Source organism: Daphnia pulicaria, chromosome 4 (assembly GCF_021234035.1).
Source record: "Daphnia pulicaria isolate SC F1-1A chromosome 4, SC_F0-13Bv2, whole genome shotgun sequence".
NCBI classification, from domain to species: domain Eukaryota; kingdom Metazoa; phylum Arthropoda; class Branchiopoda; order Diplostraca; family Daphniidae; genus Daphnia; species Daphnia pulicaria.
The window spans coordinates 5,075,903-5,092,272 of NC_060916.1; the positions used below are offsets into that span (position 1 = coordinate 5,075,903).

General features: G+C 42.0%; 65 non-coding genes across 65 annotated transcripts; 19 read left to right on the top strand and 46 right to left on the bottom strand.

The window, feature by feature from the left end:
• Positions 1-5: 5 nt before the first annotated feature.
• Positions 6-87, bottom strand: Trnal-aag. The gene has a single exon. It is a non-coding gene; the product is annotated as a tRNA-Leu (tRNA).
• Positions 88-157: 70 nt separating this feature from the next.
• On the bottom strand, positions 158-229 carry Trnap-ugg. The gene has a single exon. It is a non-coding gene; the product is annotated as a tRNA-Pro (tRNA).
• A 236-nt stretch (positions 230-465) lies between these two features.
• On the bottom strand, positions 466-561 carry Trnay-gua. Its single transcript has 2 exons — positions 525-561; positions 466-501 (listed from the first exon to the last, which is right to left on the bottom strand). It is a non-coding gene; the product is annotated as a tRNA-Tyr (tRNA).
• Positions 562-732: 171 nt separating this feature from the next.
• Trnaq-uug lies at positions 733-804 on the top strand. Its single transcript has one exon. It is a non-coding gene; the product is annotated as a tRNA-Gln (tRNA).
• Positions 805-904: 100 nt separating this feature from the next.
• Positions 905-976, top strand: Trnap-cgg. The gene has a single exon. It is a non-coding gene; the product is annotated as a tRNA-Pro (tRNA).
• Positions 977-1,284: 308 nt separating this feature from the next.
• On the bottom strand, positions 1,285-1,357 carry Trnar-ucg. The gene has a single exon. It is a non-coding gene; the product is annotated as a tRNA-Arg (tRNA).
• A 71-nt stretch (positions 1,358-1,428) lies between these two features.
• Positions 1,429-1,510, bottom strand: Trnal-aag. Its single transcript has one exon. It is a non-coding gene; the product is annotated as a tRNA-Leu (tRNA).
• A 70-nt stretch (positions 1,511-1,580) lies between these two features.
• Positions 1,581-1,652, bottom strand: Trnap-ugg. Its single transcript has one exon. It is a non-coding gene; the product is annotated as a tRNA-Pro (tRNA).
• Positions 1,653-1,888: 236 nt separating this feature from the next.
• On the bottom strand, positions 1,889-1,984 carry Trnay-gua. Its single transcript has 2 exons — positions 1,948-1,984; positions 1,889-1,924 (listed from the first exon to the last, which is right to left on the bottom strand). It is a non-coding gene; the product is annotated as a tRNA-Tyr (tRNA).
• A 171-nt stretch (positions 1,985-2,155) lies between these two features.
• On the top strand, positions 2,156-2,227 carry Trnaq-uug. Its single transcript has one exon. It is a non-coding gene; the product is annotated as a tRNA-Gln (tRNA).
• Positions 2,228-2,707: 480 nt separating this feature from the next.
• Trnar-ucg lies at positions 2,708-2,780 on the bottom strand. The gene has a single exon. It is a non-coding gene; the product is annotated as a tRNA-Arg (tRNA).
• A 71-nt stretch (positions 2,781-2,851) lies between these two features.
• Trnal-aag lies at positions 2,852-2,933 on the bottom strand. The gene has a single exon. It is a non-coding gene; the product is annotated as a tRNA-Leu (tRNA).
• Positions 2,934-3,003: 70 nt separating this feature from the next.
• Trnap-ugg lies at positions 3,004-3,075 on the bottom strand. The gene has a single exon. It is a non-coding gene; the product is annotated as a tRNA-Pro (tRNA).
• A 503-nt stretch (positions 3,076-3,578) lies between these two features.
• Trnaq-uug lies at positions 3,579-3,650 on the top strand. The gene has a single exon. It is a non-coding gene; the product is annotated as a tRNA-Gln (tRNA).
• Positions 3,651-3,750: 100 nt separating this feature from the next.
• Positions 3,751-3,822, top strand: Trnap-cgg. Its single transcript has one exon. It is a non-coding gene; the product is annotated as a tRNA-Pro (tRNA).
• Positions 3,823-4,130: 308 nt separating this feature from the next.
• Trnar-ucg lies at positions 4,131-4,203 on the bottom strand. Its single transcript has one exon. It is a non-coding gene; the product is annotated as a tRNA-Arg (tRNA).
• Positions 4,204-4,274: 71 nt separating this feature from the next.
• Trnal-aag lies at positions 4,275-4,356 on the bottom strand. Its single transcript has one exon. It is a non-coding gene; the product is annotated as a tRNA-Leu (tRNA).
• A 70-nt stretch (positions 4,357-4,426) lies between these two features.
• Positions 4,427-4,498, bottom strand: Trnap-ugg. Its single transcript has one exon. It is a non-coding gene; the product is annotated as a tRNA-Pro (tRNA).
• Positions 4,499-4,734: 236 nt separating this feature from the next.
• Trnay-gua lies at positions 4,735-4,830 on the bottom strand. The gene is made up of 2 exons: positions 4,794-4,830; positions 4,735-4,770 (listed from the first exon to the last, which is right to left on the bottom strand). It is a non-coding gene; the product is annotated as a tRNA-Tyr (tRNA).
• A 171-nt stretch (positions 4,831-5,001) lies between these two features.
• Trnaq-uug lies at positions 5,002-5,073 on the top strand. Its single transcript has one exon. It is a non-coding gene; the product is annotated as a tRNA-Gln (tRNA).
• Positions 5,074-5,173: 100 nt separating this feature from the next.
• Trnap-cgg lies at positions 5,174-5,245 on the top strand. Its single transcript has one exon. It is a non-coding gene; the product is annotated as a tRNA-Pro (tRNA).
• Positions 5,246-5,553: 308 nt separating this feature from the next.
• Trnar-ucg lies at positions 5,554-5,626 on the bottom strand. The gene has a single exon. It is a non-coding gene; the product is annotated as a tRNA-Arg (tRNA).
• Positions 5,627-5,697: 71 nt separating this feature from the next.
• Trnal-aag lies at positions 5,698-5,779 on the bottom strand. The gene has a single exon. It is a non-coding gene; the product is annotated as a tRNA-Leu (tRNA).
• Positions 5,780-5,849: 70 nt separating this feature from the next.
• Positions 5,850-5,921, bottom strand: Trnap-ugg. The gene has a single exon. It is a non-coding gene; the product is annotated as a tRNA-Pro (tRNA).
• Positions 5,922-6,157: 236 nt separating this feature from the next.
• Positions 6,158-6,253, bottom strand: Trnay-gua. The gene is made up of 2 exons: positions 6,217-6,253; positions 6,158-6,193 (listed from the first exon to the last, which is right to left on the bottom strand). It is a non-coding gene; the product is annotated as a tRNA-Tyr (tRNA).
• Positions 6,254-6,424: 171 nt separating this feature from the next.
• Positions 6,425-6,496, top strand: Trnaq-uug. The gene has a single exon. It is a non-coding gene; the product is annotated as a tRNA-Gln (tRNA).
• Positions 6,497-6,596: 100 nt separating this feature from the next.
• Trnap-cgg lies at positions 6,597-6,668 on the top strand. The gene has a single exon. It is a non-coding gene; the product is annotated as a tRNA-Pro (tRNA).
• Positions 6,669-6,976: 308 nt separating this feature from the next.
• On the bottom strand, positions 6,977-7,049 carry Trnar-ucg. Its single transcript has one exon. It is a non-coding gene; the product is annotated as a tRNA-Arg (tRNA).
• Positions 7,050-7,120: 71 nt separating this feature from the next.
• On the bottom strand, positions 7,121-7,202 carry Trnal-aag. The gene has a single exon. It is a non-coding gene; the product is annotated as a tRNA-Leu (tRNA).
• Positions 7,203-7,272: 70 nt separating this feature from the next.
• Trnap-ugg lies at positions 7,273-7,344 on the bottom strand. The gene has a single exon. It is a non-coding gene; the product is annotated as a tRNA-Pro (tRNA).
• A 236-nt stretch (positions 7,345-7,580) lies between these two features.
• Trnay-gua lies at positions 7,581-7,676 on the bottom strand. The gene is made up of 2 exons: positions 7,640-7,676; positions 7,581-7,616 (listed from the first exon to the last, which is right to left on the bottom strand). It is a non-coding gene; the product is annotated as a tRNA-Tyr (tRNA).
• A 171-nt stretch (positions 7,677-7,847) lies between these two features.
• Trnaq-uug lies at positions 7,848-7,919 on the top strand. Its single transcript has one exon. It is a non-coding gene; the product is annotated as a tRNA-Gln (tRNA).
• A 100-nt stretch (positions 7,920-8,019) lies between these two features.
• On the top strand, positions 8,020-8,091 carry Trnap-cgg. The gene has a single exon. It is a non-coding gene; the product is annotated as a tRNA-Pro (tRNA).
• Positions 8,092-8,399: 308 nt separating this feature from the next.
• Trnar-ucg lies at positions 8,400-8,472 on the bottom strand. Its single transcript has one exon. It is a non-coding gene; the product is annotated as a tRNA-Arg (tRNA).
• Positions 8,473-8,543: 71 nt separating this feature from the next.
• Trnal-aag lies at positions 8,544-8,625 on the bottom strand. Its single transcript has one exon. It is a non-coding gene; the product is annotated as a tRNA-Leu (tRNA).
• Positions 8,626-8,695: 70 nt separating this feature from the next.
• Trnap-ugg lies at positions 8,696-8,767 on the bottom strand. The gene has a single exon. It is a non-coding gene; the product is annotated as a tRNA-Pro (tRNA).
• Positions 8,768-9,003: 236 nt separating this feature from the next.
• Trnay-gua lies at positions 9,004-9,099 on the bottom strand. Its single transcript has 2 exons — positions 9,063-9,099; positions 9,004-9,039 (listed from the first exon to the last, which is right to left on the bottom strand). It is a non-coding gene; the product is annotated as a tRNA-Tyr (tRNA).
• A 171-nt stretch (positions 9,100-9,270) lies between these two features.
• Trnaq-uug lies at positions 9,271-9,342 on the top strand. Its single transcript has one exon. It is a non-coding gene; the product is annotated as a tRNA-Gln (tRNA).
• A 100-nt stretch (positions 9,343-9,442) lies between these two features.
• On the top strand, positions 9,443-9,514 carry Trnap-cgg. Its single transcript has one exon. It is a non-coding gene; the product is annotated as a tRNA-Pro (tRNA).
• A 308-nt stretch (positions 9,515-9,822) lies between these two features.
• Positions 9,823-9,895, bottom strand: Trnar-ucg. Its single transcript has one exon. It is a non-coding gene; the product is annotated as a tRNA-Arg (tRNA).
• A 71-nt stretch (positions 9,896-9,966) lies between these two features.
• On the bottom strand, positions 9,967-10,048 carry Trnal-aag. The gene has a single exon. It is a non-coding gene; the product is annotated as a tRNA-Leu (tRNA).
• Positions 10,049-10,118: 70 nt separating this feature from the next.
• Positions 10,119-10,190, bottom strand: Trnap-ugg. The gene has a single exon. It is a non-coding gene; the product is annotated as a tRNA-Pro (tRNA).
• A 236-nt stretch (positions 10,191-10,426) lies between these two features.
• On the bottom strand, positions 10,427-10,522 carry Trnay-gua. Its single transcript has 2 exons — positions 10,486-10,522; positions 10,427-10,462 (listed from the first exon to the last, which is right to left on the bottom strand). It is a non-coding gene; the product is annotated as a tRNA-Tyr (tRNA).
• Positions 10,523-10,693: 171 nt separating this feature from the next.
• On the top strand, positions 10,694-10,765 carry Trnaq-uug. Its single transcript has one exon. It is a non-coding gene; the product is annotated as a tRNA-Gln (tRNA).
• A 479-nt stretch (positions 10,766-11,244) lies between these two features.
• Trnar-ucg lies at positions 11,245-11,317 on the bottom strand. The gene has a single exon. It is a non-coding gene; the product is annotated as a tRNA-Arg (tRNA).
• Positions 11,318-11,388: 71 nt separating this feature from the next.
• Trnal-aag lies at positions 11,389-11,470 on the bottom strand. Its single transcript has one exon. It is a non-coding gene; the product is annotated as a tRNA-Leu (tRNA).
• Positions 11,471-11,540: 70 nt separating this feature from the next.
• Positions 11,541-11,612, bottom strand: Trnap-ugg. Its single transcript has one exon. It is a non-coding gene; the product is annotated as a tRNA-Pro (tRNA).
• A 236-nt stretch (positions 11,613-11,848) lies between these two features.
• Positions 11,849-11,944, bottom strand: Trnay-gua. Its single transcript has 2 exons — positions 11,908-11,944; positions 11,849-11,884 (listed from the first exon to the last, which is right to left on the bottom strand). It is a non-coding gene; the product is annotated as a tRNA-Tyr (tRNA).
• Positions 11,945-12,115: 171 nt separating this feature from the next.
• Positions 12,116-12,187, top strand: Trnaq-uug. The gene has a single exon. It is a non-coding gene; the product is annotated as a tRNA-Gln (tRNA).
• Positions 12,188-12,287: 100 nt separating this feature from the next.
• Positions 12,288-12,359, top strand: Trnap-cgg. Its single transcript has one exon. It is a non-coding gene; the product is annotated as a tRNA-Pro (tRNA).
• A 308-nt stretch (positions 12,360-12,667) lies between these two features.
• On the bottom strand, positions 12,668-12,740 carry Trnar-ucg. The gene has a single exon. It is a non-coding gene; the product is annotated as a tRNA-Arg (tRNA).
• A 71-nt stretch (positions 12,741-12,811) lies between these two features.
• Trnal-aag lies at positions 12,812-12,893 on the bottom strand. The gene has a single exon. It is a non-coding gene; the product is annotated as a tRNA-Leu (tRNA).
• Positions 12,894-12,963: 70 nt separating this feature from the next.
• Positions 12,964-13,035, bottom strand: Trnap-ugg. The gene has a single exon. It is a non-coding gene; the product is annotated as a tRNA-Pro (tRNA).
• A 236-nt stretch (positions 13,036-13,271) lies between these two features.
• On the bottom strand, positions 13,272-13,367 carry Trnay-gua. The gene is made up of 2 exons: positions 13,331-13,367; positions 13,272-13,307 (listed from the first exon to the last, which is right to left on the bottom strand). It is a non-coding gene; the product is annotated as a tRNA-Tyr (tRNA).
• A 343-nt stretch (positions 13,368-13,710) lies between these two features.
• Trnap-cgg lies at positions 13,711-13,782 on the top strand. The gene has a single exon. It is a non-coding gene; the product is annotated as a tRNA-Pro (tRNA).
• A 308-nt stretch (positions 13,783-14,090) lies between these two features.
• Trnar-ucg lies at positions 14,091-14,163 on the bottom strand. Its single transcript has one exon. It is a non-coding gene; the product is annotated as a tRNA-Arg (tRNA).
• Positions 14,164-14,234: 71 nt separating this feature from the next.
• Positions 14,235-14,316, bottom strand: Trnal-aag. The gene has a single exon. It is a non-coding gene; the product is annotated as a tRNA-Leu (tRNA).
• A 70-nt stretch (positions 14,317-14,386) lies between these two features.
• Positions 14,387-14,458, bottom strand: Trnap-ugg. The gene has a single exon. It is a non-coding gene; the product is annotated as a tRNA-Pro (tRNA).
• Positions 14,459-14,694: 236 nt separating this feature from the next.
• Positions 14,695-14,790, bottom strand: Trnay-gua. The gene is made up of 2 exons: positions 14,754-14,790; positions 14,695-14,730 (listed from the first exon to the last, which is right to left on the bottom strand). It is a non-coding gene; the product is annotated as a tRNA-Tyr (tRNA).
• Positions 14,791-14,961: 171 nt separating this feature from the next.
• On the top strand, positions 14,962-15,033 carry Trnaq-uug. Its single transcript has one exon. It is a non-coding gene; the product is annotated as a tRNA-Gln (tRNA).
• Positions 15,034-15,133: 100 nt separating this feature from the next.
• Positions 15,134-15,205, top strand: Trnap-cgg. The gene has a single exon. It is a non-coding gene; the product is annotated as a tRNA-Pro (tRNA).
• A 308-nt stretch (positions 15,206-15,513) lies between these two features.
• On the bottom strand, positions 15,514-15,586 carry Trnar-ucg. The gene has a single exon. It is a non-coding gene; the product is annotated as a tRNA-Arg (tRNA).
• Positions 15,587-15,657: 71 nt separating this feature from the next.
• Trnal-aag lies at positions 15,658-15,739 on the bottom strand. Its single transcript has one exon. It is a non-coding gene; the product is annotated as a tRNA-Leu (tRNA).
• Positions 15,740-15,809: 70 nt separating this feature from the next.
• On the bottom strand, positions 15,810-15,881 carry Trnap-ugg. The gene has a single exon. It is a non-coding gene; the product is annotated as a tRNA-Pro (tRNA).
• A 236-nt stretch (positions 15,882-16,117) lies between these two features.
• On the bottom strand, positions 16,118-16,213 carry Trnay-gua. Its single transcript has 2 exons — positions 16,177-16,213; positions 16,118-16,153 (listed from the first exon to the last, which is right to left on the bottom strand). It is a non-coding gene; the product is annotated as a tRNA-Tyr (tRNA).
• Positions 16,214-16,370: the final 157 nt, after the last annotated feature.

Consider the following 16,370-nt stretch of genomic DNA (forward strand, 5'->3'; position numbering starts at 1 on the left):
GACGTTGGCAGCGATGGGATTCGAACCCATGCCCCCGAAGAGACTGGTGCCTTAAACCAGCGCCTTGGACCGCTCGGCCACGCTACCACATTTGCAATGTTAACATTCATCTAAGTAATACAATAAGAGGTTTACCATCTCAGCTGAAATATTGTAGGGGCTCATCCGGGATTTGAACCCGGGGCCTCTTACACCCAAAGCAAGAATCATACCACTAGACCAATGAGCCACGCAACTTTTCTAACACCGTTTGTTGCCGGCTACAATTACTAACCATTAATTGTGTCCCATTTTTGAGCTATACATTTCATATTTACACGGTGATGTTGTCAACTTTCCGTTGTAGATATGCGTACCCCAATAGTACATGTTGGATTTTCCATTACTACACTCTATTTTGAATATACATGACTATCAGCTTTATCTATTTTCTGTTGCCCACTCAATGCGTAATCACAAGTGCTCTCCTTCGAGCCGGAGTTGAACCAGCGACCTATGGATTCCTTGCATTTTACATCGTGTCACTACAGTCCACCGCTCTACCAACTGAGCTATCGAAGGTTGTTTTATTTCCGTCGAACATCGCAATATAGTCCATTAACATGCACCAAAAGATCATGTTTTAAATCATCGAAATCACTGAGTTGAAGGAATCAGCACATGGCCCTAAATTCCACCAAATTTAACGACAAATTTACATTGTAGTAGCAGTGCTGGTGACATCCGTTGGAAGGTTCCATGGTGTAATGGTTATCACATCAGACTTTGACTCTGATAATCTGAGTTCGATTCTCAGTGGGACCTTTTTTAATCCAATTTCTATCAATCGTGTTTATTTTTATGCACGACATTTGGATTGTAATAATAATAAAATAATTTTCGAATCAATAATGAAAGATAATAGGGCTCATTGGTCTAGTAGTATGATACTTGCTTCGGGTGTAAGTGATCCCGGGTTCAATTCCCGGATGGGCCCCAATTGTTTTACTTTTGGCACCGATCCCTGCCATTAGACACATCATGTGTTCTAAGGTACAGTCACGAGTCCCAAATGTTTTTTCCTAAGGAAATACCACAGCTTAATTTGGTATAGGGAATAGAGATCGTACGATAGGGATTCATTGATTCCACTCCTTAGACCAATTTTTTGGGCGGGAACCTCGGATGTTCTCTTTGATGTGTACTTTGGCTTACAACCAGGAGCAATTGCAAATGGATTGCTAATTCTTTGTTTGTAAATTTTCGCGCGCGCATTTCGAAATAGCCAAAATAACCGTTTGCGAGTGATCGTAGCAGGACTCGAACCTGCAATCTTCGGATCCGAAGTCCGACGCCTTATCCATTAGGCCACACGACCATTAACGTTGCTCGTAAGTGCACAATCACCGATTCCTTGCTATGCTACAACAGTTTGAGCAAAATTGACGTTGGCAGCGATGGGATTCGAACCCATGCCCCCGAAGAGACTGGTGCCTTAAACCAGCGCCTTGGACCGCTCGGCCACGCTACCACATTTGCAATGTTAACATTCATCTAAGTAATACAATAAGAGGTTTACCATCTCAGCTGAAATATTGTAGGGGCTCATCCGGGATTTGAACCCGGGGCCTCTTACACCCAAAGCAAGAATCATACCACTAGACCAATGAGCCACGCAACTTTTCTAACACCGTTTGTTGCCGGCTACAATTACTAACCATTAATTGTGTCCCATTTTTGAGCTATACATTTCATATTTACACGGTGATGTTGTCAACTTTCCGTTGTAGATATGCGTACCCCAATAGTACATGTTGGATTTTCCATTACTACACTCTATTTTGAATATACATGACTATCAGCTTTATCTATTTTCTGTTGCCCACTCAATGCGTAATCACAAGAGCTCTCCTTCGAGCCGGAGTTGAACCAGCGACCTATGGATTCCTTGCATTTTACATCGTGTCACTACAGTCCACCGCTCTACCAACTGAACTATCGAAGGTTGTTTTATTTCCGTCGAACATCGCAATATAGTCCATTAACATGCACCAAAAGATCATGTTTTAAATCATCGAAATCACTGAGTTGAAGGAATCAGCACATGGCCCTAAATTCCACCAAATTTAACGACAAATTTACATTGTAGTAGCAGTGCTGGTGACATCCGTTGGAAGGTTCCATGGTGTAATGGTTATCACATCAGACTTTGACTCTGATAATCTGAGTTCGATTCTCAGTGGGACCTTTTTTAATCCAATTTCTATCAATCGTGTTTATTTTTATGCACGACATTTGGATTGTAATAATAATAAAATAATTTTCGAATCAATAATGAAAGATAATAGGGCTCATTGGTCTAGTAGTATGATACTTGCTTCGGGTGTAAGTGATCCCGGGTTCAATTCCCGGTTGGGCCCCAATTGTTTTACTTTTGGCACCGATCCCTGCCATTAGACACATCATGTGTTCTAAGGTACAGTCACGAGTCCCAAATGTTTTTTCCTAAGGAAATACCACAGCTTAATTTGGTATAGGGAATAGAGATCGTACGATAGGGATTCATTGATTCCACTCCTTAGACCAATTTTTTGGGCGGGAACCTCGGATGTTCTCTTTGATGTGTACTTTGGCTTACAACCAGGAGCAATTGCAAATGGATTGCTAATTCTTTGTTTGTAAATTTTCGCGCGCGCATTTCGAAATAGCCAAAATAACCGTTTGCGAGTGATCGTAGCAGGACTCGAACCTTCAATCTTCGGATCCGAAGTCCGACGCCTTATCCATTAGGCCACACGACCATTAACGTTGCCCGTAAGTGCACAATCACCGATTCCTTGCTATGCTACAACAGTTTGAGCAAAATTGACGTTGGCATCGATGGGATTCGAACCCATGCCCCCGAAGAGACTGGTGCCTTAAACCAGCGCCTTGGACCGCTCGGCCACGCTACCACATTTGCAATGTTAACATTCATCTAAGTAATACAATAAGAGGTTTACCATCTCAGCTGAAATATTGTAGGGGCTCATCCGGGATTTGAACCCGGGGCCTCTTACACCCAAAGCAAGAATCATACCACTAGACCAATGAGCCACGCAACTTTTCTAACACCGTTTGTTGCCGGCTACAATTACTAACCATTAATTGTGTCCCATTTTTGAGCTATACATTTCATATTTACACGGTGATGTTGTCAACTTTCCGTTGTAGATATGCGTACCCCAATAGTACATGTTGGATTTTCCATTACTACACTCTATTTTGAATATACATGACTATCAGCTTTATCTATTTTCTGTTGCCCACTCAATGCGTAATCACAAGTGCTCTCCTTCGAGCCGGAGTTGAACCAGCGACCTATGGATTCCTTGCATTTTACATCGTGTCACTACAGTCCACCGCTCTAACAACTGAGCTATCGAAGGTTGTTTTATTTCCGTCGAACATCGCAATATAGTCCATTAACATGCACCAAAAGATCATGTTTTAAATCATCGAAATCACTGAGTTGAAGGAATCAGCACATGGCCCTAAATTCCACCAAATTTAACGACAAATTTACATTGTAGTAGCAGTGCTGGTGACATCCGTTGGAAGGTTCCATGGTGTAATGGTTATCACATCAGACTTTGACTCTGATAATCTGAGTTCGATTCTCAGTGGGACCTTTTTTAATCCAATTTCTATCAATCGTGTTTATTTTTATGCACGACATTTGGATTGTAATAATAATAAAATAATTTTCGAATCAATAATGAAAGATAATAGGGCTCATTGGTCTAGTAGTATGATACTTGCTTCGGGTGTAAGTGATCCCGGGTTCAATTCCCGGATGGGCCCCAATTGTTTTACTTTTGGCACCGATCCCTGCCATTAGACACATCATGTGTTCTAAGGTACAGTCACGAGTCCCAAATGTTTTTTCCTAAGGAAATACCACAGCTTAATTTGGTATAGGGAATAGAGATCGTACGATAGGGATTCATTGATTCCACTCCTTAGACCAATTTTTTGGGCGGGAACCTCGGATGTTCTCTTTGATGTGTACTTTGGCTTACAACCAGGAGCAATTGCAAATGGATTGCTAATTCTTTGTTTGTAAATTTTCGCGCGCGCATTTCGAAATAGCCAAAATAACCGTTTGCGAGTGATCGTAGCAGGACTCGAACCTGCAATCTTCGGATCCGAAGTCCGACGCCTTATCCATTAGGCCACACGACCATTAACGTTGCCCGTAAGTGCACAATCACCGATTCCTTGCTATGCTACAACAGTTTGAGCAAAATTGACGTTGGCAGCGATGGGATTCGAACTCATGCCCCCGAAGAGACTGGTGCCTTAAACCAGCGCCTTGGACCGCTCGGCCACGCTACCACATTTGCAATGTTAACATTCATCTAAGTAATACAATAAGAGGTTTACCATCTCAGCTGAAATATTGTAGGGGCTCATCCGGGATTTGAACCCGGGGCCTCTTACACCCAAAGCAAGAATCATACCACTAGACCAATGAGCCACGCAACTTTTCTAACACCGTTTGTTGCCGGCTACAATTACTAACCATTAATTGTGTCCCATTTTTGAGCTATACATTTCATATTTACACGGTGATGTTGTCAACTTTCCGTTGTAGATATGCGTACCCCAATAGTACATGTTGGATTTTCCATTACTACACTCTATTTTGAATATACATGACTATCAGCTTTATCTATTTTCTGTTGCCCACTCAATGCGTAATCACAAGTGCTCTCCTTCGAGCCGGAGTTGAACCAGCGACCTATGGATTCCTTGCATTTTACATCGTGTCACTACAGTCCACCGCTCTACCAACTGAGCTATCGAAGGTTGTTTTATTTCCGTCGAACATCGCAATATAGTCCATTAACATGCACCAAAAGATCATGTTTTAAATCATCGAAATCACTGAGTTGAAGGAATCAGCACATGGCCCTAAATTCCACCAAATTTAACGACAAATTTACATTGTAGTAGCAGTGCTGGTGACATCCGTTGGAAGGTTCCATGGTGTAATGGTTATCACATCAGACTTTGACTCTGATAATCTGAGTTCGATTCTCAGTGGGACCTTTTTTAATCCAATTTTTATCAATCGTGTTTATTTTTATGCACGACATTTGGATTGTAATAATAATAAAATAATTTTCGAATCAATAATGAAAGATAATAGGGCTCATTGGTCTAGTAGTATGATACTTGCTTCGGGTGTAAGTGATCCCGGGTTCAATTCCCGGATGGGCCCCAATTGTTTTACTTTTGGCACCGATCCCTGCCATTAGACACATCATGTGTTCTAAGGTACAGTCACGAGTCCCAAATGTTTTTTCCTAAGGAAATACCACAGCTTAATTTGGTATAGGGAATAGAGATCGTACGATAGGGATTCATTGATTCCACTCCTTAGACCAATTTTTTGGGCGGGAACCTCGGATGTTCTCTTTGATGTGTACTTTGGCTTACAACCAGGAGCAATTGCAAATGGATTGCTAATTCTTTGTTTGTAAATTTTCGCGCGCGCATTTCGAAATAGCCAAAATAACCGTTTGCGAGTGATCGTAGCAGGACTCGAACCTGCAATCTTCGGATCCGAAGTCCGACGCCTTATCCATTAGGCCACACGACCATTAACGTTGCCCGTAAGTGCACAATCACCGATTCCTTGCTATGCTACAACAGTTTGAGCAAAATTGACGTTGGCAGCGATGGGATTCGAACTCATGCCCCCGAAGAGACTGGTGCCTTAAACCAGCGCCTTGGACCGCTCGGCCACGCTACCACTTTTGCAATGTTAACATTCATCTAAGTAATACAATAAGAGGTTTACCATCTCAGCTGAAATATTGTAGGGGCTCATCCGGGATTTGAACCCGGGGCCTCTTACACCCAAAGCAAGAATCATACCACTAGACCAATGAGCCACGCAACTTTTCTAACACCGTTTGTTGCCGGCTACAATTACTAACCATTAATTGTGTCCCATTTTTGAGCTATACATTTCATATTTACACGGTGATGTTGTCAACTTTCCGTTGTAGATATGCGTACCCCAATAGTACATGTTGGATTTTCCATTACTACACTCTATTTTGAATATACATGACTATCAGCTTTATCTATTTTCTGTTGCCCACTCAATGCGTAATCACAAGTGCTCTCCTTCGAGCCGGAGTTGAACCAGCGACCTATGGATTCCTTGCATTTTACATCGTGTCACTACAGTCCACCGCTCTACCAACTGAGCTATCGAAGGTTGTTTTATTTCCGTCGAACATCGCAATATAGTCCATTAACATGCACCAAAAGATCATGTTTTAAATCATCGAAATCACTGAGTTGAAGGAATCAGCACATGGCCCTAAATTCCACCAAATTTAACGACAAATTTACATTGTAGTAGCAGTGCTGGTGACATCCGTTGGAAGGTTCCATGGTGTAATGGTTATCACATCAGACTTTGACTCTGATAATCTGAGTTCGATTCTCAGTGGGACCTTTTTTAATCCAATTTCTATCAATCGTGTTTATTTTTATGCACGACATTTGGATTGTAATAATAATAAAATAATTTTCGAATCAATAATGAAAGATAATAGGGCTCATTGGTCTAGTAGTATGATACTTGCTTCGGGTGTAAGTGATCCCGGGTTCAATTCCCGGATGGGCCCCAATTGTTTTACTTTTGGCACCGATCCCTGCCATTAGACACATCATGTGTTCTAAGGTACAGTCACGAGTCCCAAATGTTTTTTCCTAAGGAAATACCACAGCTTAATTTGGTATAGGGAATAGAGATCGTACGATAGGGATTCATTGATTCCACTCCTTAGACCAATTTTTTGGGCGGGAACCTCGGATGTTCTCTTTGATGTGTACTTTGGCTTACAACCAGGAGCAATTGCAAATGGATTGCTAATTCTTTGTTTGTAAATTTTCGCGCGCGCATTTCGAAATAGCCAAAATAACCGTTTGCGAGTGATCGTAGCAGGACTCGAACCTGCAATCTTCGGATCCGAAGTCCGACGCCTTATCCATTAGGCCACACGACCATTAACGTTGCCCGTAAGTGCACAATCACCGATTCCTTGCTATGCTACAACAGTTTGAGCAAAATTGACGTTGGCAGCGATGGGATTCGAACTCATGCCCCCGAAGAGACTGGTGCCTTAAACCAGCGCCTTGGACCGCTCGGCCACGCTACCACATTTGCAATGTTAACATTCATCTAAGTAATACAATAAGAGGTTTACCATCTCAGCTGAAATATTGTAGGGGCTCATCCGGGATTTGAACCCGGGGCCTCTTACACCCAAAGCAAGAATCATACCACTAGACCAATGAGCCACGCAACTTTTCTAACACCGTTTGTTGCCGGCTACAATTACTAACCATTAATTGTGTCCCATTTTTGAGCTATACATTTCATATTTACACGGTGATGTTGTCAACTTTCCGTTGTAGATATGCGTACCCCAATAGTACATGTTGGATTTTCCATTACTACACTCTATTTTGAATATACATGACTATCAGCTTTATCTATTTTCTGTTGCCCACTCAATGCGTAATCACAAGTGCTCTCCTTCGAGCCGGAGTTGAACCAGCGACCTATGGATTCCTTGCATTTTACATCGTGTCACTACAGTCCACCGCTCTACCAACTGAGCTATCGAAGGTTGTTTTATTTCCGTCGAACATCGCAATATAGTCCATTAACATGCACCAAAAGATCATGTTTTAAATCATCGAAATCACTGAGTTGAAGGAATCAGCACATGGCCCTAAATTCCACCAAATTTAACGACAAATTTACATTGTAGTAGCAGTGCTGGTGACATCCGTTGGAAGGTTCCATGGTGTAATGGTTATCACATCAGACTTTGACTCTGATAATCTGAGTTCGATTCTCAGTGGGACCTTTTTTAATCCAATTTTTATCAATCGTGTTTATTTTTATGCACGACATTTGGATTGTAATAATAATAAAATAATTTTCGAATCAATAATGAAAGATAATAGGGCTCATTGGTCTAGTAGTATGATACTTGCTTCGGGTGTAAGTGATCCCGGGTTCAATTCCCGGATGGGCCCCAATTGTTTTACTTTTGGCACCGATCCCTGCCATTAGACACATCATGTGTTCTAAGGTACAGTCACGAGTCCCAAATGTTTTTTCCTAAGGAAATACCACAGCTTAATTTGGTATAGGGAATAGAGATCGTACGATAGGGATTCATTGATTCCACTCCTTAGACCAATTTTTTGGGCGGGAACCTCGGATGTTCTCTTTGATGTGTACTTTGGCTTACAACCAGGAGCAATTGCAAATGGATTGCTAATTCTTTGTTTGTAAATTTTCGCGCGCGCATTTCGAAATAGCCAAAATAACCGTTTGCGAGTGATCGTAGCAGGACTCGAACCTGCAATCTTCGGATCCGAAGTCCGACGCCTTATCCATTAGGCCACACGACCATTAACGTTGCCCGTAAGTGCACAATCACCGATTCCTTGCTATGCTACAACAGTTTGAGCAAAATTGACGTTGGCAGCGATGGGATTCGAACTCATGCCCCCGAAGAGACTGGTGCCTTAAACCAGCGCCTTGGACCGCTCGGCCACGCTACCACTTTTGCAATGTTAACATTCATCTAAGTAATACAATAAGAGGTTTACCATCTCAGCTGAAATATTGTAGGGGCTCATCCGGGATTTGAACCCGGGGCCTCTTACACCCAAAGCAAGAATCATACCACTAGACCAATGAGCCACGCAACTTTTCTAACACCGTTTGTTGCCGGCTACAATTACTAACCATTAATTGTGTCCCATTTTTGAGCTATACATTTCATATTTACACGGTGATGTTGTCAACTTTCCGTTGTAGATATGCGTACCCCAATAGTACATGTTGGATTTTCCATTACTACACTCTATTTTGAATATACATGACTATCAGCTTTATCTATTTTCTGTTGCCCACTCAATGCGTAATCACAAGTGCTCTCCTTCGAGCCGGAGTTGAACCAGCGACCTATGGATTCCTTGCATTTTACATCGTGTCACTACAGTCCACCGCTCTACCAACTGAGCTATCGAAGGTTGTTTTATTTCCGTCGAACATCGCAATATAGTCCATTAACATGCACCAAAAGATCATGTTTTAAATCATCGAAATCACTGAGTTGAAGGAATCAGCACATGGCCCTAAATTCCACCAAATTTAACGACAAATTTACATTGTAGTAGCAGTGCTGGTGACATCCGTTGGAAGGTTCCATGGTGTAATGGTTATCACATCAGACTTTGACTCTGATAATCTGAGTTCGATTCTCAGTGGGACCTTTTTTAATCCAATTTCTATCAATCGTGTTTATTTTTATGCACGACATTTGGATTGTAATAATAATAAAATAATTTTCGAATCAATAATGAAAGATAATAGGGCTCATTGGTCTAGTAGTATGATACTTGCTTCGGGTGTAAGTGATCCCGGGTTCAATTCCCGGATGGGCCCCAATTGTTTTACTTTTGGCACCGATCCCTGCCATTAGACACATCATGTGTTCTAAGGTACAGTCACGAGTCCCAAATGTTTTTTCCTAAGGAAATACCACAGCTTAATTTGGTATAGGGAATAGAGATCGTACGATAGGGATTCATTGATTCCACTCCTTAGACCAATTTTTTGGGCGGGAACCTCGGATGTTCTCTTTGATGTGTACTTTGGCTTACAACCAGGAGCAATTGCAAATGGATTGCTAATTCTTTGTTTGTAAATTTTCGCGCGCGCATTTCGAAATAGCCAAAATAACCGTTTGCGAGTGATCGTAGCAGGACTCGAACCTGCAATCTTCGGATCCGAAGTCCGACGCCTTATCCATTAGGCCACACGACCATTAACGTTGCCCGTAAGTGCACAATCACCGATTCCTTGCTATGCTACAACAGTTTGAGCAAAATTGACGTTGGCAGCGATGGGATTCGAACCCATGCCCCCGAGGAGACTGGTGCCTTAAACCAGCGCCTTGGACCGCTCGGCCACGCTACCACATTTGCAATGTTAACATTCATCTAAGTAATACAATAAGAGGTTTACCATCTCAGCTGAAATATTGTAGGGGCTCATCCGGGATTTGAACCCGGGGCCTCTTACACCCAAAGCAAGAATCATACCACTAGACCAATGAGCCACGCAACTTTTCTAACACCGTTTGTTGCCGGCTACAATTACTAACCATTAATTGTGTCCCATTTTTGAGCTATACATTTCATATTTACACGGTGATGTTGTCAACTTTCCGTTGTAGATATGCGTACCCCAATAGTACATGTTGGATTTTCCATTACTACACTCTATTTTGAATATACATGACTATCAGCTTTATCTATTTTCTGTTGCCCACTCAATGCGTAATCACAAGTGCTCTCCTTCGAGCCGGAGTTGAACCAGCGACCTATGGATTCCTTGCATTTTACATCGTGTCACTACAGTCCACCGCTCTACCAACTGAGCTATCGAAGGTTGTTTTATTTCCGTCGAACATCGCAATATAGTCCATTAACATGCACCAAAAGATCATGTTTTAAATCATCGAAATCACTGAGTTCAAGGAATCAGCACATGGCCCTAAATTCCACCAAATTTAACGACAAATTTACATTGTAGTAGCAGTGCTGGTGACATCCGTTGGAAGGTTCCATGGTGTAATGGTTATCACATCAGACTTTGACTCTGATAATCTGAGTTCGATTCTCAGTGGGACCTTTTTTAATCCAATTTCTATCAATCGTGTTTATTTTTATGCACGACATTTGGATTGTAATAATAATAAAATAATTTTCGAATCAATAATGAAAGATAATAGGGCTATTGGTCTAGTAGTATGATACTTGCTTCGGGTGTAAGTGATCCCGGGTTCAATTCCCGGATGGGCCCCAATTGTTTTACTTTTGGCACCGATCCCTGCCATTAGACACATCATGTGTTCTAAGGTACAGTCACGAGTCCCAAATGTTTTTTCCTAAGGAAATACCACAGCTTAATTTGGTATAGGGAATAGAGATCGTACGATAGGGATTCATTGATTCCACTCCTTAGACCAATTTTTTGGGCGGGAACCTCGGATGTTCTCTTTGATGTGTACTTTGGCTTACAACCAGGAGCAATTGCAAATGGATTGCTAATTCTTTGTTTGTAAATTTTCGCGCGCGCATTTCGAAATAGCCAAAATAACCGTTTGCGAGTGATCGTAGCAGGACTCGAACCTGCAATCTTCGGATCCGAAGTCCGACGCCTTATCCATTAGGCCACACGACCATTAACGTTGCCCGTAAGTGCACAATCACCGATTCCTTGCTATGCTACAACAGTTTGAGCAAAATTGACGTTGGCAGCGATGGGATTCGAACCCATGCCCCCGAGGAGACTGGTGCCTTAAACCAGCGCCTTGGACCGCTCGGCCACGCTACCACATTTGCAATGTTAACATTCATCTAAGTAATACAATAAGAGGTTTACCATCTCAGCTGAAATATTGTAGGGGCTCATCCGGGATTTGAACCCGGGGCCTCTTACACCCAAAGCAAGAATCATACCACTAGACCAATGAGCCACGCAACTTTTCTAACACCGTTTGTTGCCGGCTACAATTACTAACCATTAATTGTGTCCCATTTTTGAGCTATACATTTCATATTTACACGGTGATGTTGTCAACTTTCCGTTGTAGATATGCGTACCCCAATAGTACATGTTGGATTTTCCATTACTACACTCTATTTTGAATATACATGACTATCAGCTTTATCTATTTTCTGTTGCCCACTCAATGCGTAATCACAAGTGCTCTCCTTCGAGCCGGAGTTGAACCAGCGACCTATGGATTCCTTGCATTTTACATCGTGTCACTACAGTCCACCGCTCTACCAACTGAGCTATCGAAGGTTGTTTTATTTCCGTCGAACATCGCAATATAGTCCATTAACATGCACCAAAAGATCATGTTTTAAATCATCGAAATCACTGAGTTGAAGGAATCAGCACATGGCCCTAAATTCCACCAAATTTAACGACAAATTTACATTGTATTAGCAGTGCTGGTGACATCCGTTGGAAGGTTCCATGGTGTAATGGTTATCACATCAGACTTTGACTCTGATAATCTGATTTCGATTCTCAGTGGGACCTTTATTAATCCAATTTCTATCAATCGTGTTTATTTTTATGCACGACATTTGGATTGTAATAACAATAAAATAATTTTCGAATCAATAATGAAAGATAATAGGGCTCATTGGTCTAGTAGTATGATACTTGCTTCGGGTGTAAGTGATCCCGGGTTCAATTCCCGGATGGGCCCCAATTGTTTTACTTTTGGCACCGATCCCTGCCATTAGACACATCATGTGTTCTAAGGTACAGTCACGAGTCCCAAATGTTTTTTCCTAAGGAAATACCACAGCTTAATTTGGTATAGGGAATAGAGATCGTACGATAGGGATTCATTGATTCCACTCCTTAGACCAATTTTTTGGGCGGGAACCTCGGATGTTCTCTTTGATGTGTACTTTGGCTTACAACCAGGAGCAATTGCAAATGGATTGCTAATTCTTTGTTTGTAAATTTTCGCGCGCGCATTTCGAAATAGCCAAAATAACCGTTTGCGAGTGATCGTAGCAGGACTCGAACCTGCAATCTTCGGATCCGAAGTCCGACGCCTTATCCATTAGGACACACGACCATTAACGTTGCCCGTAAGTGCACAATCACCGATTCCTTGCTATGCTACAACAGTTTGAGCAAAATTGACGTTGGCAGCGATGGGATTCGAACCCATGCCCCCGAAGAGACTGGTGCCTTAAACCAGCGCCTTGGACCGCTCGGCCACTCTACCACATTTGCAATGTTAACATTCATCTAAGTAATACAATAAGAGGTTTACCATCTCAGCTGAAATATTGTAGGGGCTCATCCGGGATTTGAACCCGGGGCCTCTTACACCCAAAGCAAGAATCATACCACTAGACCAATGAGCCACGCAACTTTTCTAACACCGTTTGTTGCCGGCTACAATTACTAACCATTAATTGTGTCCCATTTTTGAGCTATACATTTCATATTTACACGGTGATGTTGTCAACTTTCCGTTGTAGATATGCGTACCCCAATAGTACATGTTGGATTTTCCATTACTACACTCTATTTTGAATATACATGACTATCAGCTTTATCTATTTTCTGTTGCCCACTCAATGCGTAATCACAAGTGCTCTCCTTCGAGCCGGAGTTGAACCAGCGACCTATGGATTCCTTGCATTTTACATCGTGTCACTACAGTCCACCGCTCTACCAACTGAGCTATCGAAGGTTGTTTTATTTCCGTCGAACATCGCAATATAGTCCATTAACATGCACCAAAAGATCATGTTTTAAATCATCGAAATCACTGAGTTGAAGGAATCAGCACATGGCCCTAAATTCCACCAAATTTAACGACAAATTTACATTGTAGTAGCAGTGCTGGTGACATCCGTTGGAAGGTTCCATGGTGTAATGGTTATCACATCAGACTTTGACTCTGACAATCTGAGTTCGGTTCTCATTGGCACCTTTTTTAATCCAATTTCTATCAATCGTGTTTATTTTTATGCACGACATTTGGATTGTAATAATAATAAAATAATTTTCGAATCAATAATGAAAGATAATAGGGCTCATTGGTCTAGTAGTATGATACTTGCTTCGGGTGTAAGTGATCCCGGGTTCAATTCCCGGATGGGCCCCAATTGTTTTACTTTTGGCACCGATCCCTGCCATTAGACACATCATGTGTTCTAAGGTACAGTCACGAGTCCCAAATGTTTTTTCCTAAGGAAATACCACAGCTTAATTTGGTATAGGGAATAGAGATCGTACGATAGGGATTCATTGATTCCACTCCTTAGACCAATTTTTTGGGCGGGAACCTCGGATGTTCTCTTTGATGTGTACTTTGGCTTACAACCAGGAGCAATTGCAAATGGATTGCTAATTCTTTGTTTGTAAATTTTCGCGCGCGCATTTCGAAATAGCCAAAATAACCGTTTGCGAGTGATCGTAGCAGGACTCGAACCTGCAATCTTCGGATCCGAAGTCCGACGCCTTATCCATTAGGCCACACGACCATTAACGTTGCCCGTAAGTGCACAATCACCGATTCCTTGCTATGCTACAACAGTTTGAGCAAAATTGACGTTGGCAGCGATGGGATTCGAACCCATGCCCCCGAAGAGACTGGTGCCTTAAACCAGCGCCTTGGACCGCTCGGCCACGCTACCACATTTGCAATGTTAACATTCATCTAAGTAATACAATAAGAGGTTTACCATCTCAGCTGAAATATTGTAGGGGCTCATCCGGGATTTGAACCCGGGGCCTCTTACACCCAAAGCAAGAATCATACCACTAGACCAATGAGCCACGCAACTTTTCTAACACCGTTTGTTGCCGGCTACAATTACTAACCATTAATTGTGTCCCATTTTTGAGCTATACATTTCATATTTACACGGTGATGTTGTCAACTTTCCGTTGTAGATATGCGTACCCCAATAGTACATGTTGGATTTTCCATTACTACACTCTATTTTGAATATACATGACTATCAGCTTTATCTATTTTCTGTTGCCCACTCAATGCGTAATCACAAGTGCTCTCCTTCGAGCCGGAGTTGAACCAGCGACCTATGGATTCCTTGCATTTTACATCGTGTCACTACAGTCCACCGCTCTACCAACTGAGCTATCGAAGGTTGTTTTATTTCCGTCGAACATCGCAATATAGTCCATTAACATGCACCAAAAGATCATGTTTTAAATCATCGAAATCACTGAGTTGAAGGAATCAGCACATGGCCCTAAATTCCACCAAATTTAACGACAAATTTACATTGTAGTAGCAGTGCTGGTGACATCCGTTGGAAGGTTCCATGGTGTAATGGTTATCACATCAGACTTTGACTCTGATAATCTGAGTTCGATTCTCAGTGGGACCTTTTTTAATCCAATTTCTATCAATCGTGTTTATTTTTATGCACGACATTTGGATTGTAATAATAATAAAATAATTTTCGAATCAATAATGAAAGATAATAGGGCTCATTGGTCTAGTAGTATGATACTTGCTTCGGGTGTAAGTGATCCCGGGTTCAATTCCCGGATGGGCCCCAATTGTTTTACTTTTGGCACCGATCCCTGCCATTAGACACATCATGTGTTCTAAGGTACAGTCACGAGTCCCAAATGTTTTTTCCTAAGGAAATACCACAGCTTAATTTGGTATAGGGAATAGAGATCGTACGATAGGGATTCATTGATTCCACTCCTTAGACCAATTTTTTGGGCGGGAACCTCGGATGTTCTCTTTGATGTGTACTTTGGCTTACAACCAGGAGCAATTGCAAATGGATTGCTAATTCTTTGTTTGTAAATTTTCGCGCGCGCATTTCGAAATAGCCAAAATAACCGTTTGCGAGTGATCGTAGCAGGACTCGAACCTGCAATCTTCGGATCCGAAGTCCGACGCCTTATCCATTAGGCCACACGACCATTAACGTTGCCCGTAAGTGCACAATCACCGATTCCTTGCTATGCTACAACAGTTTGAGCAAAATTGACGTTGGCAGCGATGGGATTCGAACCCATGCCCCCGAAGAGACTGGTGCCTTAAACCAGCGCCTTGGACCGCTCGGCCACGCTACCACATTTGCAATGTTAACATTCATCTAAGTAATACAGTAAAAGGTTTACCATCTCAGCTTAAATATTGTAGGGGCTCATCCGGGATTTGAACCCGGGGCCTCTTACACCCAAAGCAAGAATCATACCACTAGACCAATGAGCCACGCAATTTTTCTAACACCGTTTGTTGCCGGCTACAATTACTAACCATTAATTGTGTCCCATTTCTGAGCTATACATTTCATATTTACACGGTGATGTTGTCAACTTTCCGTTGTAGATATGCATACCCCAATAGTACATGTTGGATTTTCCATTACTACACTCTATTTTGAATATACATGACTATCAGCTTTATCTATTTTCTGTTGCCCACTCAATGCGTAATCACAAGTGCTCTCCTTCGAGCCGGAGTTGAACCAGCGACCTATGGATTCCTTGCATTTTACATCGTGTCACTACAGTCCACCGCTCTACCAACTGAGCTATCGAAGGTTGTTTTATTTCCGTCGAACATCGCAATATAGTCCATTAACATGCACCAAAAGATCATGTTTTAAATCATCGAAATCACTGAGTTGAAGGAATCAGCACATGGCCCTAAATTCCACCAAATTTAACGACAAATTTACATTGTAGTAGCAGTGCTGGT